This window comes from Triturus cristatus, chromosome 7 (genome assembly GCF_964204655.1).
Source record: "Triturus cristatus chromosome 7, aTriCri1.1, whole genome shotgun sequence".
NCBI lineage: Eukaryota > Metazoa > Chordata > Amphibia > Caudata > Salamandridae > Triturus > Triturus cristatus.
In genome coordinates this window covers 1,347,047,594-1,347,064,743 of record NC_140590.1, presented here as the reverse complement: position 1 = coordinate 1,347,064,743, position 17,150 = coordinate 1,347,047,594, and the positions used below count along the sequence as shown (strand labels likewise).

Here is a 17,150-nt window from a genome sequence, read left to right as displayed (position 1 = left end):
TACAGATCCAATGAGGCCTAGGAGTGGGCGGGCAGTGCAACGGTGCAAGATTCCAATCAACCCAAGCAAAGCCAACTGGCAAGTGACTCTCTGCTAGGGGTCGGCGAAGACGCAGGGAATGGTGGGCACAGGGGGACTCGCGGCCACCCGTTCCATTATCTAGAACAGTTCATAGAGGAGATGAGAAGGTAGCTGCAGACGGCTCCACCATTAGGTGCAGAGGAGGATCACGCCAAAGCCACCAGGGACGGGGAATCAAACTTGTCTGTTCCATTAACGCCTAACCTTGGCATGCTGCCGACTGTGACCCCACAATGGCAGATAACATCCTCTAACTGCCTTTAACCTTGTAACTTGCATACCAGACTTTGTCGCTCTGCGAAACGCACACAGCTTCGCTAAGTTGGGACCCAGCAGACTATGTTCCATCGGGCATGAGCAGCGGCCCCCCAGTGTAACTCACATTTCCCTGTTTCTTCCACTGTGATGATCTCCTGCCGGGTCTGATGGAAGGGGGGGGGGGGGCGATAGATGTTTCTGTTGATGTCTGGGGTGCCTCCACGGCATGCTTCCTGGCTGGAGGCGCTGGGCTGTGCCGCACCTTACACGAGTGACTGTAGCCACAGGGAACTACAAAATGATTGCACATCAGTGACAACCCTTCCTATGTACCGCACTCCATGTTTAATGCCCCCCTGCCGGCTATCACATGCTTGCAAGTGGCATTAAACGGTTTGGGCAGGATGCAGTTGCATCTCTACTCCCTATGGTATTTTATGTTATTTGTTGTTGTTTTATGTTTGATCACAGTCCCACCCTGCACCAGCCTCACTGTACTTTCCACTACTGACATCTGGACCCATCCACTGGGTGGGAACCAGGGGTCCCTCAGTTACAAGTCGATAGGTACTAACATCTTGACTTGGAATGTCTGAGGTATGTAAATCCCTTCCCCCAGATGTGCAGTCTATTCGCACATATGCCATGGAAAAGACACACAGCCTTCCTTTAGGAGGCCTACCTCACGCAAGTGGAAAAGATTTACGCCTGCAAAAGCGATGGAGAGGCCAAGTCTACTCCACCAACCATCCCACTTATGCCCGCGGGTATTGGTGTGGACCTGGGCTGGAGTCCCACCTATCGCAGTCATTACCGTGATAGATCCTGATGGCTGATATGGTTTCGTAGAGGGCCGATAGGCGGACCGCCGTTTGTTGCTCAGGGCAATCTACGCCCACAACACTGAACAAGCAGCATTTTGGAACGTTATCAGGGATGCTTTCGTATTAGCGTGGTCTCCAATGGGTGATAGGTGGCAGTTTTAACAGTGTACTTAACATAGACCTGGACAGATCCTTTCCGTCCCTTCCCCGTACTGTTGCCATCTCAAAAGTACAGGCATTATCCACCTGGCTACAGCAAAGGCACCTGACCGGTGTCTGGCGCCAACGTACCAGACACACAAGAGTCTACTCATTCTACACTCATGCACATGATTTGCACGTACAGATAGACAGCTTCGTCACCACGGCAGTCATAGAATCCCACAGCGCACACATAGACTACTTGGGCAGGGCACATTCTGACAACAATCCACAGCACATGTGACCAGTAACCGGTCCTAGGAAGCTTGTTTCCGGTCCAGGGAAGACATGGCTTGGCAGTTCGGGCTGGACTGTTCCCATGAGGCACAGGGTCAGACTGATTTGCATATGGCCATGTCTGAACTGGGGTGGCAGAGTGGGCTAAAGAACGGTGATGGATTAAACCCAGATCGGTTGACTGGGGGTGAGTGCTTGCAATGTTCAACACTCCGTCCATCATTTCCTTTGGTTTTTGCTTTGTTCGCCATGGGTTGGCAGGGTATGCTCAGACGTGAGTCCCTTGCTCACTTTGCCACTGGATTCAAGCAAGCCTGGCTGAAGACGGCTGAAATGCCAGAAACCGGTCCTAGGAAGCTTGTTTCCGGTCCAGGGAAGACATGGCTTGGCAGTTCGGGCTGGACTGTTCCCATGAGGCACAGGGTCAGACTGATTTGCATATGGCCATGTCTGAACTGGGGTGGCAGAGTGGGCTAAAGAACGGTGATGGATTAAACCCAGATCGGTTGACTGGGGGTGAGTGCTTCCAATGTTCAACACTCCGTCCATCATTTCCTTTGGTTTTTGCTTTGTTCGCCATAAGTTGGCAGGGTATGCTCAGACGTGAGTCCCTTGCTCACTTTGCCACTGGATTCAAGCAAGCCTGGCTGAAGACGGCTAAAATGCCAGAAACCGGTCCTAGGAAGCTTGTTTCCGGTCCAGGGAAGACATGGCTTGGCAGTTCGGGCTGGACTGTTCCCATGAGGCACAGGGTCAGACTGATTTGCATATGGCCATGTCTGAACTGGGGTGGCAGAGTGGGCTAAAGAACGGTGATGGATTAAACCCAGATCGGTTGACTGGGGGTGAGCGCTTGCAATGTTCAACACTCCGGCCATCATTTCCTTTGGTTTTTGCTATGCTGGGACTACGGCGCATCCCCACATGGCACCTCCTGGTATCTATTCTTGAAGACCCGCCATTCCGGGTCACATTAGTCGCCTGTATCTCTGACTACTTTGACACCAACACCGACACTGTTTCATCCTACCCCACTGCCTTTAAGGTAGCGATTAGGGGGCACTGTCTGGAGAATGCCAGGACCATGGAGCGCCAACTAAACATGGAGGTCTCGGTGGAAAAGAAGCTGCTCCGCCGCAAAAGACAGGCACAGAAGACGTTGGCTGGAAAAGAGCAGTTGGGACGGGCAGAATGGACATATGAATCTAATGGAACGTCTGCGCTGCCTTAATTATGTGGCCCACACTGCAAGGACGCACTCTGACAAGGCTGGAGCATTTCTCACCTGGTTGATATGTCAAGCGCAGCAGCTGCTTCCCACACACACCATACGTCTGGGGTCAGACACTCACATACATCCACGAAGCATTCACACATTACCACATCTCCCAATACAAGTCATCATATGTAGCCACACAAGCAGACCTCGATTCATTTCTGGCTCCCGTAGCTCCCACCAGTACAACCTCAGAAGAAAGGGAGTAACTTAATGGGGACATTACATTACACGAGATCCAGGAGGTCATTCGTTCACTTGCCTCGGGCAAGACCCCTGGCCCAAACTGCTACCACTCGAGTTTAACACAACATACACCCGCAAATCCCCCACCCCCCGACTGAGGACACTTTACGATGAGGCGCTGACAATGGCACACCTTCCATCCATGTTCTGTGCGGCTCTCCTTATATTGTTACCCAAGCCCGGCAGAGAGCTGGAAGAACTAGCCTCCAACAGACTGCTGGCACTTCTCAACACCGATGACAAAATACTGACAAAAGTACTGGCACCGGGACTTGCTCCTATGGCTAGTGCATTCCGACCAGAATGGGTTTGTACCAGCCAGAAATACCTCCCTAAACCTACGCTGGTTCTTTCGAGTCCTTGGATATGCCCTATCCAAATGACTGTGCTCAGGCTGTCTGGGACTTGACCTAGAAAAGGCCTTTGACTCCTTGGAATGGAATTACCTATTTGGAGGTACTCCCCTGCTTTATTCTGGGTACCAGTTTTCTCCGACTAGTCAGGCTGTTATTTACCAATCCCACGGCTAGAGTTAAAACTGGTAGGTTCCTTTCTGACCCAATACCTATCCATAGGGGCAACCGGTAGGGTTGCCCGCTGTTCCTATTGCTGTTCTCCCTGGCGATGGAACCCCTAACCCACATTCTCTGGGAGCAAAGATGTCAATGGGGGATACCCATGAGTGGCGGATCACAAGCGGTGTCACTGTATACAGACAATATACTCTTATACCTGCGAGATTTCAAAGCTGTACCAGACACTATGACACACTCCCTGGACAGGTTTGCAACGGTTTCTGGTCTACGGTTCGATAGGGCTAAATTGGGCCTATTTCCGTTAATGTCTACTACACCATACCCTTCCTTACAAATTAATGGAATAACCCTACCGTGGCAACCTGCTATGTTCCGTTACTTGGGTATTCAAATCTACCATACCACTGCAGACCTCATGGATGGCAATCTGACCCGAGCAGTGGCCTCTATACCGTCGCAGATGGTGTTCTGACAGACCCTGTCCCTTTCAGTGGACGGACGCATAGCTCTTGATAAAATGGTTGTGCTGCTGTGTCTCCTATACTACTTAGCCAACCTATTCTTATATATTTCCAAACCCTTTTCCACTCCCTTGGGCAGCTCACTGGATACTTTATCTGGCAGGAGAAGCAAGGTGGCCCTCAATAAACTCTACCTTCCACCTGACCAGGGCAGCGTAGGCATCCCAAACTTTGAGCACTACTAACTGGCTTCCCAGCGGCAATGGGTGGTCAGAAGGCTGGTGGGTCGCCACCTTAAGGACACAGCTTCCACTCACTCCCCATGGAAGCTGTCCTGCCTACTGCACTTGTTCTACCCGCATACTAGGGTGCCGCTACCACAGCCACTCATGCTACAAATAGCTTAACACTGCTTCAAGAGAATTATCACCAAATCGACCCCACCTTATGCCCCAGCCATACCGCTTTTTGACATGCCATGTGGTACTGCGGTGACAAGTTGGGGATACACATGCTGGGGACCTCTATTGCGATGGTAATCTCCTCTCCATAGAGGAACTCATTGCTGATGCTGGCATCCCCTTGGGCAGTTTCTGTTACACACTTCCACAATGCCTGCACAATGTGCCAGGTGCGCTTCACAGAGACAACCAAAGCAACAATGCAATTCATAGACCTAGCACTTCTCCAGGCTGAGCACCAAATTACATGCAGGTGAAAATCACCTACCCCTCCTACAGTCAACAGTTGGATCCTCTCAATGGATGCCTGGATGAAAGCCGAGAGTAGAACAGTACACTGAAAGGATAATAAAAAATCATTAAAATGTTACTAGACCTGCAGGTCTAGTAACTTTAATAATTTGCTCGACTTAACTGGAATGTACTTGACCCATGAACTGGTCTCAAATTGTGTGATCCTAGGCAAATATTTTGTCTTATGGATCCACCTTTTTCTTTATTATCACATAAGAGAGCACCATCAAATAAGCAAGTTCACTATTTCTGCTGTACAAAAAAACTCTTTATCTACTAGACTGAATGTTTGCTCCATGTATAACAAGAATCAAGCCCATATATAGGGTACACATGATCCCTGGCTTGCCTCTTAGTTCACTAATAGAATTGTCATATGGGCAGGAGCAGTAATAATTTCCAGTTCATGTTTAAAAACTAATTTTTCACAAATATATTACCAAAGCATGATGTGGTGGTGCACTGTCATTTTCAGATAGCATATTTTACATTGAAATGGCCACAAAATGTTTCCACTAACATGTAGTTTTACTGATAATAGCGCATGAACAATGTTTGGAAACTAGGTTTCAGCAAAAATGTTTAACATTTGCACATCACCAAGTAAAGTGTTCGAATTTGTTTTGATCCTATAAAATATTTTTTCCACCACATAATTACAAAAAGGGGTCTTTAGAACTAGTGAAATATATTTGAAATGTTTGAACAGTTCACTTGGCTATTCCAGTGTTGTGTCAGAAGAATGCTTGACATCTTACAGCCTTTCAATTCACATGCTTTGCCCAGTTCAATTGTAACACAGTTCACTTTACAAAACCCTATAACTTCACTCACAGAAAGAAAATTAAATGTAGGAAGACAAACTGACTTTTGAACTTTGTGTCTGAAAGCCAGCAAATTTGACAAGATAAGATGTAAATGCATTTTTATTGCTCTTTCACTTTATGAGCAATAAAGATGCATTTAAATCTTATATTTTCACATTTTCTGGCCTTCTGAGACAGAGGTCAAAAGTCAGTTTGTCTTTTTACATTCTTTATGTTCTGCCACTGAAGTTAGAGGAGATTTTCAGCTCATCAGAAAGGGCGAGCAGTCCCAAAGAATAGCTCATTCTGATAAATCTTCCTTGACAATGCACGTGGATTTTTCGAACCCTGGTAAATCCCCAACAGCAGCCACCTGGGAAGGCTCCAGACAGATTTCCAGGCTAACACGCACATAACAGCCGGCGTTTTCAATGAAGACTCTGTGACTGATTATTGCGGACGATAACTTGCTGCCAAAACAAAGCATAATCACCTCTCCACCTCCTTACCACTACACACACATTGATATGCCCTGAATGGATTTGACTAGTTCTCTCTGGTGTGGTGATGTGGGTGCAGGCTAATTTGAATCAAAGTTGCTGTTTACGTTTCTCTATAATGATGGCTATATATATATATATATATATACCTAATACTTTCTCACTGACAACCCAGTTTATTGTCATGCTTGCTCAAAATCGCCTGAGTTTCTTACTCAAACTGATATTTGGTAATGATGTAGACAAATCTAAATATGTTATCAGTTTATGTGATACGCACCAGGCATATATACAAAGTTATAGAATATGCCTGGTAATTGCCAAAACGGCAATTACATTTTTTAAGTTAAAAAAACAAACAACCAAGACAAACTTCACCTACACAAACTTAACACCATTTACAACTCAACATAAAATTTTACTAGTCAAACAGAATTCAAAATGCTAAATGTGCAAATATATTTTTTTTAATTTGCACTCAATTTTGTAAACCTAAATGCACAGAAGGAAGCCATCCCATTTCCCAAGAATTTACTGACAGACTGGGTAATCATTACACAACCAAATCAGACATGTTGGACTCCTTTTTTAAACAAAGGAAAAGCACCAGTACCCACCCATTTCAAACAATACCCTCCAAGGGTAGACTAACCCAGCTCCTGTGTTCCTTCAAAAAACAGAAACAGAATGTATTAATCTTGTCAAAGCAAGCAGGCCAGCCAGTTGCCCTTCTGACCCTTGTCCACCACAAACCTTAAAGAGCATTCTTTTAACTACCTTTGCTGCCAACACCAGTAAGAGTAATCATCAACAATCCCTACAGGAGTCTTTCCAGAAGACTTAAAAAAGGCAAACATGCTCCAATTATTAAATAAAATAAACCTGTACCAACATGACCCAAACAACTACAGATGGGTTACAAAAGGACCGTTCCTGAGCAAACTGATAGAAAGAGCAGCATTCACCAAGATGTTACAATTCATTGAAGACAACGCCATACTTTCTGACTTCCAAACAGGACTCTATCCAGGAAGAGGCACAGAACCTGCCCTCAACGCCACCTGGGATGACCTTAAAAAACAGAGTAGACTGGAATGGAATCGTTGCTCTACTTCTCTTGGATCTCTCTGCTGCCCTCAACACAGTTGACATGGCAGTCTTATCCAAAGACACTACCAATCTCAACTAGATCACATTGTACCTTCAAAACAGAAAAAATTGCATCCATACTTTCCCTTTCTCATTCAAACAGTACTTCACAAAAACAGGGGCCCCTCAAGGCTCCATCATCTCACCTGTGCTTTTCAACACGTACATAAGACATTACCAGGCACGAACAATTAATTACAGCTCAAATGCCATAACTGAGCAGATAGCACACTAATACTTCTGAGATTGGAAAGCCCCAAAGACATTGTAAACTCAAAAATCTTCAGTTGCCTCAGAGCCGGTGATCAGTGGATGACATGATTCCATCTCAAATAGAATGCATCCAAAATTGAAATACTCACATGTGGCAATTTAAAAAACTATGACCCCAATCCGCGTCTGGCTTGACGATCTGGGTCCACCTCCTAAAGAATACCAAGAAGTAAGAAACCTTGGCCTTACCATGGACACCCACCTATTAATGAATGCCCAAGTGAATATGTTAGCAAGATCAAGCTTCATTACTATGAAAACTCTGCAACGCATCTTCCCCCACCTAGGATTTCCACAGAAGGTCCAAACTACTCTCTCTCTCTCTTGCACTGTTAAAACTTGATTACGCCAAGGACTTCTACCACAGATTATATTTAGCAACTTTGAAAAGATTACAACAAATTCAGAACTCTGCTGCCAGACTACTCCTACATGTAAAGCCACAAGCACACCCCTTCCCTTCCTTGAGGGCCCTACATTGGCTACAGGCTGCCAGAAGAGCCACCTTCAAGCTGCTTTGTATCACCCACCAAGCAATGCATGGAACAGGACCACTTTTCATCAGGAATAGAATCACCAAATACATTCAACAAAGTAACCTCCACCCCAGATTGGCACCAAGCCTGAAAACCCCAGCATACAAGAAAGAAAACAAAGTTGGTACATCTTTCTCTATTCAAGCAGCCAAACTATGGAATTTATTACCCCCAAACATAAGATCCATGGATAACTATCTTATCCTCAGAAGACTACTCAAGAGTAGACTCCTTCCTACATGACAACAATACTCAAAACACCAATGTACAGCATATGTTGGCGCATGTAAAACATGTATAGTTTGATTATGTGTATTGTTTCGAACATCTTTATTAGGATAATTGTTTATCCATTAAAGAGATTTTTAAAATACATAGCATATAAAAATCCTCATAAAAACATTATATAAATAAATTATAAAACAAGGTATTTTGTACAGAATATACAATTAATATATCATTGTACGGATTATGCTCAGTGGTACACAATGCATAGATATATAAACTGTAGTGCAAAAACAAGTGCCTATAAAATCCAAAAATCAATATCAATCTCTTAAAAACATTTATACTAAATATCATCAGAAGTCCAGGATACTATAAACTCTAATCTTCATATTTCATGTCATCCAACACAGTTAATAATTTCCTTCTTGCGAGAACACATGTAATGTATGTTGATATGGTGTAGCAAACTAATTCATTCTCCAGTGTACATAGAAATTTGAGTGCATTCAGATATGAAAAAAAAACTTCTGAGGGAGAAATAAGGGGCGCAACAAACCTCCTAATTTCTCCGTACAAGCCACAAAATAACATGAGGTGGACAGTGGATTGTTGTGACAGGCCATCACAGGGACATTTTGGCAAACTGGTTGATTGGGCAGCCCTCTTGGGGCATGCCACAAGTTGATGCAATATTCCCAACCGCACTTGTGTCAGGTGAAATCTCCGCTGAATGTCTGTTACTAAAGTTAAATACTTGGGTACGACTTTCTGAGACTGATTTAACATGTTTCTTGGCACAAATGGTTTACAGTTCTCACTCATCTCTCTCATGCTCCTTTTAGGATTATTAAAAGTTATTTTAAGCTCCCTCTTGCTAAATTGCAGGATAGTTACTGGGTTGCTGATGGTTACTACATTAAATGACTCTGTTAGCAGTCTGTTCTAGTAGACCAGCCATAGAATCTTCTGGTGTTGATCAAGATTTAAACAGTCAAGTATAACATCTTTTGAAATTTTTGAGCCTGTCATACTCCATATGTTATAGCAACAAATAATGGAGCTCTGATCAATCAAGTGTTTTATGTATGGCATATCCAACTCTCTACCAGTGTACAGAGAAACAGGGACCCTCTGAAAATATATAGCGGTTCCAAGGGCAGGGAAAGAACAATTGTATATGAACACCTCTTGGCAACCTATATTTAAATTAACAATCAAGTGTGAAGATAAAGGCCAGAAGAACATGTGTAAGAAAATACATGCTTTATTTTGACGTACACATAAAAATCTGAATTTGTTTTAATCTGACCCATGGGGTATAAAAACCTCCTGAGCAAGAACTGGCATAATATCTAATAGCGCAAAAATAATGCTCGTAAAATATGAAAAACAATCACAGTGACAGGTTACACACACACACACACCACATAATATACAAAAATGAAATCCAAACAGTGTGAAGACACAGCACTCTTAACAATTACAAATATTTAATATATACAATAAAAAAAACTGCCATGCTGATTACACAATACATAATTGTAAATCAATAGCAATCAAATAGTAATATTTATGGCTAGAAATTATGTGCCATAAATGATGAAAATTTCGTTGAAGACTATGTTAAGGCCGGAATCCTACATAAAAACTGGTTTTCCTGAGTGAAGAGATGAATTCTCTGGCCATGCCCCACACAGCTGCCCCATATATAGCAGTGGGGATGCATTTGCTCCTATATAACGATCATTTCTCTTATTGGCTTGTTTACGATTTTTCTAGAAAACCTAAACAAAGGCTCCATAGTTCTGGCTGCTTTAGAATTTTTAATCTGTGAACCCCAGGTACTAGTGCTGGTAAATTGTATACTGCGGTAAGAAAAGCTCTGTACTTTGGTCAGCCTAACATCCCTTACATAATGCAGCCATCTTTTTAGGGTTGCCCCTCCTGCAAACCATGATTAACATTTTAGATTGGTTGAGCATTACATCCTTTTGCTCCATGTTTGATACAAACCCCTCAATCAAGAGCTGCAAGCTATTTGCAGTTCTTGATATGAGGATCGCTCCATCCGCAGGCAGGAGCACAGGGGTAATGTGAGAATCTACTCTAGGGGCATCTAATTCTATCTGTTGAAGTGCCTTATCTACCCATTAATGTATACTGAAAAAAGAAAAGGCGCGAGAATGCCATGATTGACAAGATCTAAAGAGCTGCTTAAATTAGCAAAGAATAAATGGAAGTGCCCGTGCTTAGCCTCTCTATATTTACTTGGCCCTAAAACCGTACTGCGTGTATACTGTTTTCAGATGCCCAAGCCTCTAATCTGTCCAAGATAATTCTGCCCATGATTTTTTCAGATGAGTCAAGGAGGGATATTGGCCGATAGCATTTTTGCTTCCTTCCTGCCACGCTTTTTTAAAATGGCAACAATTATGCTCTCTGGCCAGATGGGAGGAATTATCCTCTGTGTCATGGCATTAAATACCACAGTAAGCATAGGGGCCCATAAAGATATATTAGATTTTAAGACGTCCACTGGTACACCGTCAGGCCCCGGAGCCTTGGCAGCTGCAGATTTTTCTATGGCCAGTTTGACTTCCTCCAGATTGACTAGATGTAAGGGTACCATCTCAAATTCGTTTTGAGAGTCTATTCTGTTAACACCTATTGAGTTAAAAATATCCCCAAAATGCACAAGCCACTGAGTAAGGGATGACTGTAGCTATCCTTAAATCCTGACTTTTCTTCAAAAATGGGGAGTTTATTCATTTCCAAAAAAGAGTATATTTTGTTGCGGCAGCTTGCTCTAGTTTAGCCCATGCTTATTCCTTTAGATATGTCGTCCTCTTATTTACTGCTAATTTATATTGATTTCTCAATTCTTTGATTTCCTTATAATCTCAGGGGATTTACTGCACAGCCTTTCTTAAACCACGATTTGCTAACGAGCATGGGTCATAAAACCACCCTGGATGTTTCCTCTGAACCTCTATGCCTTTCAATATGTTTGCAATACCTGTCATTATACTATAAAAGCCATTCACAATTGTCCCTGGAGATGCCTCGGGGTTAGTACAGGTCATCAAGTTATCTTGGTTATTAAAACATCACCCAAGATTGCAGACATATCAACGCAAGCCCATTTCAGACTGACACCATTCTTTGTGGCCACCTCAATATTTGGTGTTAAGGGAGGAGTCAACTTATTCTTAAATTCATGTGGCAAATGATTACTAAAAAGAACAGCATCCACAAATAATGGGGCAATTGGATCTAGAGTTCGTGTAGAAACTATCATGTGATCAATACAGGAGCTACATTCATTCCTTAAAAAAGTAGGTAATGGGAATATTTCTTCCTCCAAATCTTGCGCCAACAGCTCTAGGTTGCATTTGTATAATAAATCATTTAATGTATCACCATAATTATCATGGGGGAAATGATAAGATGGATTTATTTTAGTAATGGCAAAGTAACAGGGCTTTAACTTGGGAAAATTGACATTGTTGTATATTAAAATCCCCCACCCAACTATTGTGTAGTCCTTTTTTGAGCCTTTAAAAAAGCATCCAATTACCTGTCTAATTCTTCTATGAATGTGTGCCTTTGATTATTAAACACATTATTTTTTAAATTTACTAACACTAATAATTGAGATGTATTTATCTGCAGGGACACCAGTTGAAAAGAAGGGAAGGTCAAATTCGATTTTACAATTTTTCCTGTAATTAAAGTTGAAATTAATATAGCCAGGCGTCCTTTGGCTAGACCATTCGCTGAAGGGGTTGTTTTAGTAGCAAAACCATCTATAACGAAAGACTGTATGTGTCATGTCTCTTGTAAAAGGTATATGTGACCCTTATCAATAAAGTCTTTCCATTCTCTGTTATCTAACATATATGTGCCTTATTTAAAGGTATGCTTTGTCTGTTTCAAGAAAGTGCACTTGAATCCCTCCCAAAATTTGATGAGGGCGACTTAGATCTTCATCCCCAACAAATCTAATGAATGTATCATCTCCCCTTTGTTGTCAGTCCTGATCATCAAGGTTGTATGAGGGGGTGTATCTATGTTAGGGGCAAAGAACATATCTGGCCTTCTTGTGTCTAAGTTGGAAAATTACAGGGGGCCCATCCTATCCTCCAAGTAATCTTCTGGTTTATAAAAGTATCCCAAAGGTACTGCCTTAATCCTTTCTTCAGTTTGATACCCATATCTTAGAGTAAGATAGTTTAAAAGTGTTTTGACAACTGCTGGATGTTCAAAATGTACAACACAGTTGTCAGTGCCTAGTTTGGGTGAGTATCCCATCCAATTTTCCCTCCTGACTGCAATTATTTCGCTACATAGGAATTTAGATTCACAAATGTGTTCTCCCATCCAGTGAACTACTTCGATTTTAAGGTCTTGCCAGTGGTCTTTCCCCTGAAACTCAAATCTGGGTACATCCTTTAAGATTAACGCATAAGGAGTTGATTCAGGTGGAAAATATAATATATCCCGAAAATGTGTTAGCCTAGTCTGGTTGGGTATAGTAGATGGGTTTGTGTGAACCCAACAACCAGCTACAAAAGGAGGATGACAATGGTTTACTCGATATAAACTTTACTGTTGGCTTCTTCATTACAGTTGTATCACTGTCAGCTTCGAAGGCTGTTTCTAAGTCGGTAGTTAAGTCAATCCACCTTGCAGGGTTATCTATTATGGTGAGGTCCTGATCATTAGAAACATCTGGTATTGTATGGGGGATATGTCCATTTAACTTATTTGCTGCCAAAGATTTATTTGCAAGTTTGAGCATTTTTACCCTCTCCTTGATGTCACCAAGGTTGGAGAGGACTTTCTTTTCCGTATTATCAAACTATGTATCTAAACTTTCAAAAAGTGTTTCAATGTTTTTTGTGCCTAGTATATGCGAGTCATTTACCCCCATTTGAACGATCTCATTATTGGTTTTCCAGGTCTTAGTTTTCGGCACAAAATAGATACGTACATTTCTTTGCTTGTCCCGTGGCCCCAAACTGAACAGGTTGTGACAATGGCCATTGCGTTTGTTTGCTTAGCAGTGACACACCTATATTAGTTCAAACTGTTAAATTATCGAAAGAACATTGGAGGCAATACACTAAGTTACTGTAGGGGTCGAAAAGTCCCTTTCATAGTGCAAGGGAGACGGTGGGACTGATAAGGCTGGCGCCATCAGGGAATCTGATAGAGAGGAAGGCTTGGTCCTCTGACCCTTTATGTGGCATATTTCAATGGAGTCCGACACGAAGTTGTGATCCCAGTCACTCCTTTGGCCTGTTGTGGGACGCTCAGAATTGGAGCCATTAGTGCTGTGCCAATCTGCCCTTTTCACACAGAGCAGAGCAGAAGAAAGAACACTTCACAGGAGCTGACAACCCAACAGGAATTTCAAAGGATTTGAACTATAAAGGTGGCAGCATATGCACCACCCTTCGTTGAACAGTGTCATCTCATCAGGAGAATGAAGATTACCAAGACTTCTTGCTGCTGAAACCAGGACTGGGGACCAAGGTCTGCCACACTCCCTGTGGGAGACGGGACATCTCCCAGGAAGTCAAACCACTTGCCCTGAGCCTGGAGTGACAGCCTTCTACCTGCCTGACAAGACTAGAACCTCCTGTGAGGAGGAGACGCACCTAGAGTCTTCCTGCCTGACAAGACCTGAGTATCCTGTGAGATAGATAGCCCCTCGAGATTGAGAGTGACTTGAGGGAATGAAGTCGTCGGGTGGATCTCAGTGAGCGATGTGCGAGACACCCAGTCCTGTTGGGACCATTGTAAGAGTGTGCATCTAAACCTGCGTAAGCTTCAGTTGTTGTCCATGGAACGCTGTGGTCTATGACTCTGTGTACCAGGAGGGGGTCACCGTGTAGCGTGGGGCTGTAACCAGTGGGAGCACTGTATTTGGTCACCCATGTGTATGGATGGCCCCCCCACGGAGACAGAGTTTTTGCCCCGATTCATTGTTCCAAATTTTCAGTACAGAACATTTCCCAATAGCTACTGGAGCCGCAAAAAGACACCCGACAACGACGCAAGACATCGCGGGACTGAGGAGGCCCAAAGTGTCGCTGGAAAAAGACCGGAAGATGTTGCAGACTATCAAAGAAAGGAAGACAGAACTTACAAAAGTGCACTCTAGTCCTCCTGGGATTGCTGGCACTAACAGCTCAGGCAAGACTGTTCCGGGCCATTAGGGCCTGCTCAAGAGTTACACAAACTTAGAGCTGAGGCGCTGATGAACTCTTAAAATAACGCATAGGATTTGGGATGCATGGGATTATCCTGGGGTGCATCTGGGAGTCATCTCCATTATTCGAATAGGGAAGAACAGCCCATACTAGAAGGGGCAGAGCAAGGACTCTATAAACCTGCCCCAGATATCGCTAGTATGTAGACATTCAGAGGACTGTGTGGATTATTAAGTGGGTCCTAAATGCTTTGTGTGTTTACATTAAAAACTCATTTTTTGATAAATGCTAGTATTTAACTAACTTGACATTAATATTATTGCTGTTACTTTTCATGGATTGTTATGAGCCTATGTATGCCTAGCACCTACCCTCCCCTGAAGTGCCTTTGACTGTCAACCTGGCGCTACCAGAGAGAGTCATGTGCTAGACAGGGTGGCACTTGGCCCAGTTACTCAAGACCCAAAGAAGGTCAGGCCTCGGAACATCAGAAGTAAAAGGCCTCAACCCCCACGGCTGGACCCAGTAGCTTCTTCTTGTCCAGTGACCCTCTGAAAGGGGTTCTGTCAGTTACCATAATAGGAACATTTCAACACCTATTTGCACTGCTAAAAGAACGCAGTATACTAATTACAAGTGGGCACAATTTGATATACAATTTTACATTATAGTGCTTAGGCAATCTATCAGATTACTCTTAACCACCTGAAACAAGACTAAATAGTACCCTCTAGTAGGTTTGCCACCTTTCTCAGAAAACAATACCAGTCTGTCCCGAAAAGACCAATTGCGGGGAACTGAATAAAAATTGGTTAAAATCCTATGTATTCGTTTATAATATAAGTATCCTACGATTTGCTTGAGTAATCATTTAGAACAATTGAACACAGCTCTCAAATACGCTTAATTTATTTATGTAGTTGGTACTTTAAGTGTATTAGCCAAAGGGTTAAAATACCCGATTTCACAAGTTGTTACCCCTATTAGTTTTACTGGTCTTGGTATAAAAATATAGACCAGGACGATAAAATACTGGCCAGACGTCAAGTCTACGCCCTGCACCACGCCCCATTCGCAGCTGACCTGGTACTACCTTATCACAGTGAAGAACTTTCTGCAAGGTAGGTTCCGAGACCGGTAAGTTGCTGCAGAGCTGAATCGGCTAGTGATCGAAATGAGCTGCCTGGAGAATCTGCGTCTTCCTGCCAACTACGATCTGTTTAACGGGTCTTTTGCCAGTTTCGTTAGCAGGGAGAGACACGTTATCGACTTTGACAAGCTGAAGCAGCCACCTTACTTAGACACTGAAGATACAAAGTGATAAAAGGAAGGGGAAAGTGCCGTAGAATTCATGCAACAGCGTCGCGTGTACTCGCTTGGATCATACTATGCATAGACAACTAGGAAGTGCTCTACAAGTCAGCGTATAGATCCCACGGAATGTATGCTAGTCAATAAAAAAATAAAAAAAATCACGTGACAGCCTGAGCGTGCGTCGCGCTTTTCTTACATCTTCAGGGTCGGAGCAGGCGCGTTTCTGATTGGGTCATATAAAGTTAGTCCTCCTCATTGGCTACCGCCTGGACAGGCTCGATCGAACAAGTGAAGGATGTTCTCATTGGACAAAACATCGATATCAGGAACTGTTTGCCAGGATTCAGTCAAAGCTTCAAACTGGCGCACTATTCAAAAAGAAAAGCCCTAACTGCTGCGTTTTAAAAGCTCCTTACATGTAAGGTGACCAGATTCTCAAAACAAAAAACGGGGACAGGTCATAGACATAGAAGTAGGACTACGGTTTGCAGTAACCATCGACATAAAAGTAGGACTATTTGACAGCTGTCATAGACATAGAAAAAGGACTCCAATTACAGCTCCCTCCACAGACCGAGATGAAGCATTACAGACAACAAATCTGCGGTCTTTTATTGGCAACCCTCTCCTTCACACAGCAGCATTAGTACTTTTTTATTACATTTACACTTTTAAGGACTATAGCATATATTTGCCAAAAATCAATAAAACATCACAGGCTAGCAAACACCAGATTTACTAGCTTTATCAATGCTTGTTTCTATAGCTGCGCGTCAGCACCACATAAAGTACAACTCACCAATGTTGCTTAGTTGCTCATGTCAGAAAAGCATGGGAGGTAAACTGCGGAATGCTAAATTGCCAAATGGCAGCCATGGACCAATGTAAAAAAAAAACACTTCTCTCCAGGTATTACTGCCTTAGGGTCTTAAGGGTGGCAAAGGCTGGCCGACCACACAGTCCTCCCACATTTGCGTGGTCACTGCTGGGATGTCATGTTACCTTACTGGGGTATGTATAGTGCACTCTAGCCATTGGTATCATCTCATAGTGCAATAGTGTGAAGACCTGAGCAAAAAGCTCGAGCAGCGCTGCTCGCCTCTCCCACAGGCGTTAACCCTTCTCCTTTAAGTCCTTTCCAGCTAAACAGTTTGCCGTGATCTGAAAGGTCAGTCAAAAGGTCAAGTCATAGCTTTGATATGGAGAACACAAAGCATGCATCAATTGGTTATGACTAAAACATGCAATGAG

The 17,150-nt window shown here is 43.2% G+C and overlaps 1 protein-coding gene across 4 annotated transcripts in view; it reads right to left on the bottom strand.

The window, feature by feature from the left end:
• The window catches only part of GSS (glutathione synthetase), a 651,892-nt gene extending 635,689 nt beyond the window's left edge, over positions 1-16,203 (bottom strand). Inside the window, exons 1-2 of one of the 4 annotated variants that reach the window (XM_085619006.1) lie at positions 15,679-16,066; positions 4,850-4,918 (exon numbers count right to left, since the gene is read on the bottom strand). The gene's annotated coding sequence lies outside the window, so the exon portion shown is untranslated. Of the gene's footprint in view, positions 1-4,849; positions 4,919-15,668; positions 16,072-16,095 lie in introns of those variants that run through there. The other 3 variants (XM_085619008.1, XM_085619005.1, XM_085619007.1) reach the window with 3 other exon arrangements.
• Between the last annotated feature and the right edge of the window lie 947 nt (positions 16,204-17,150).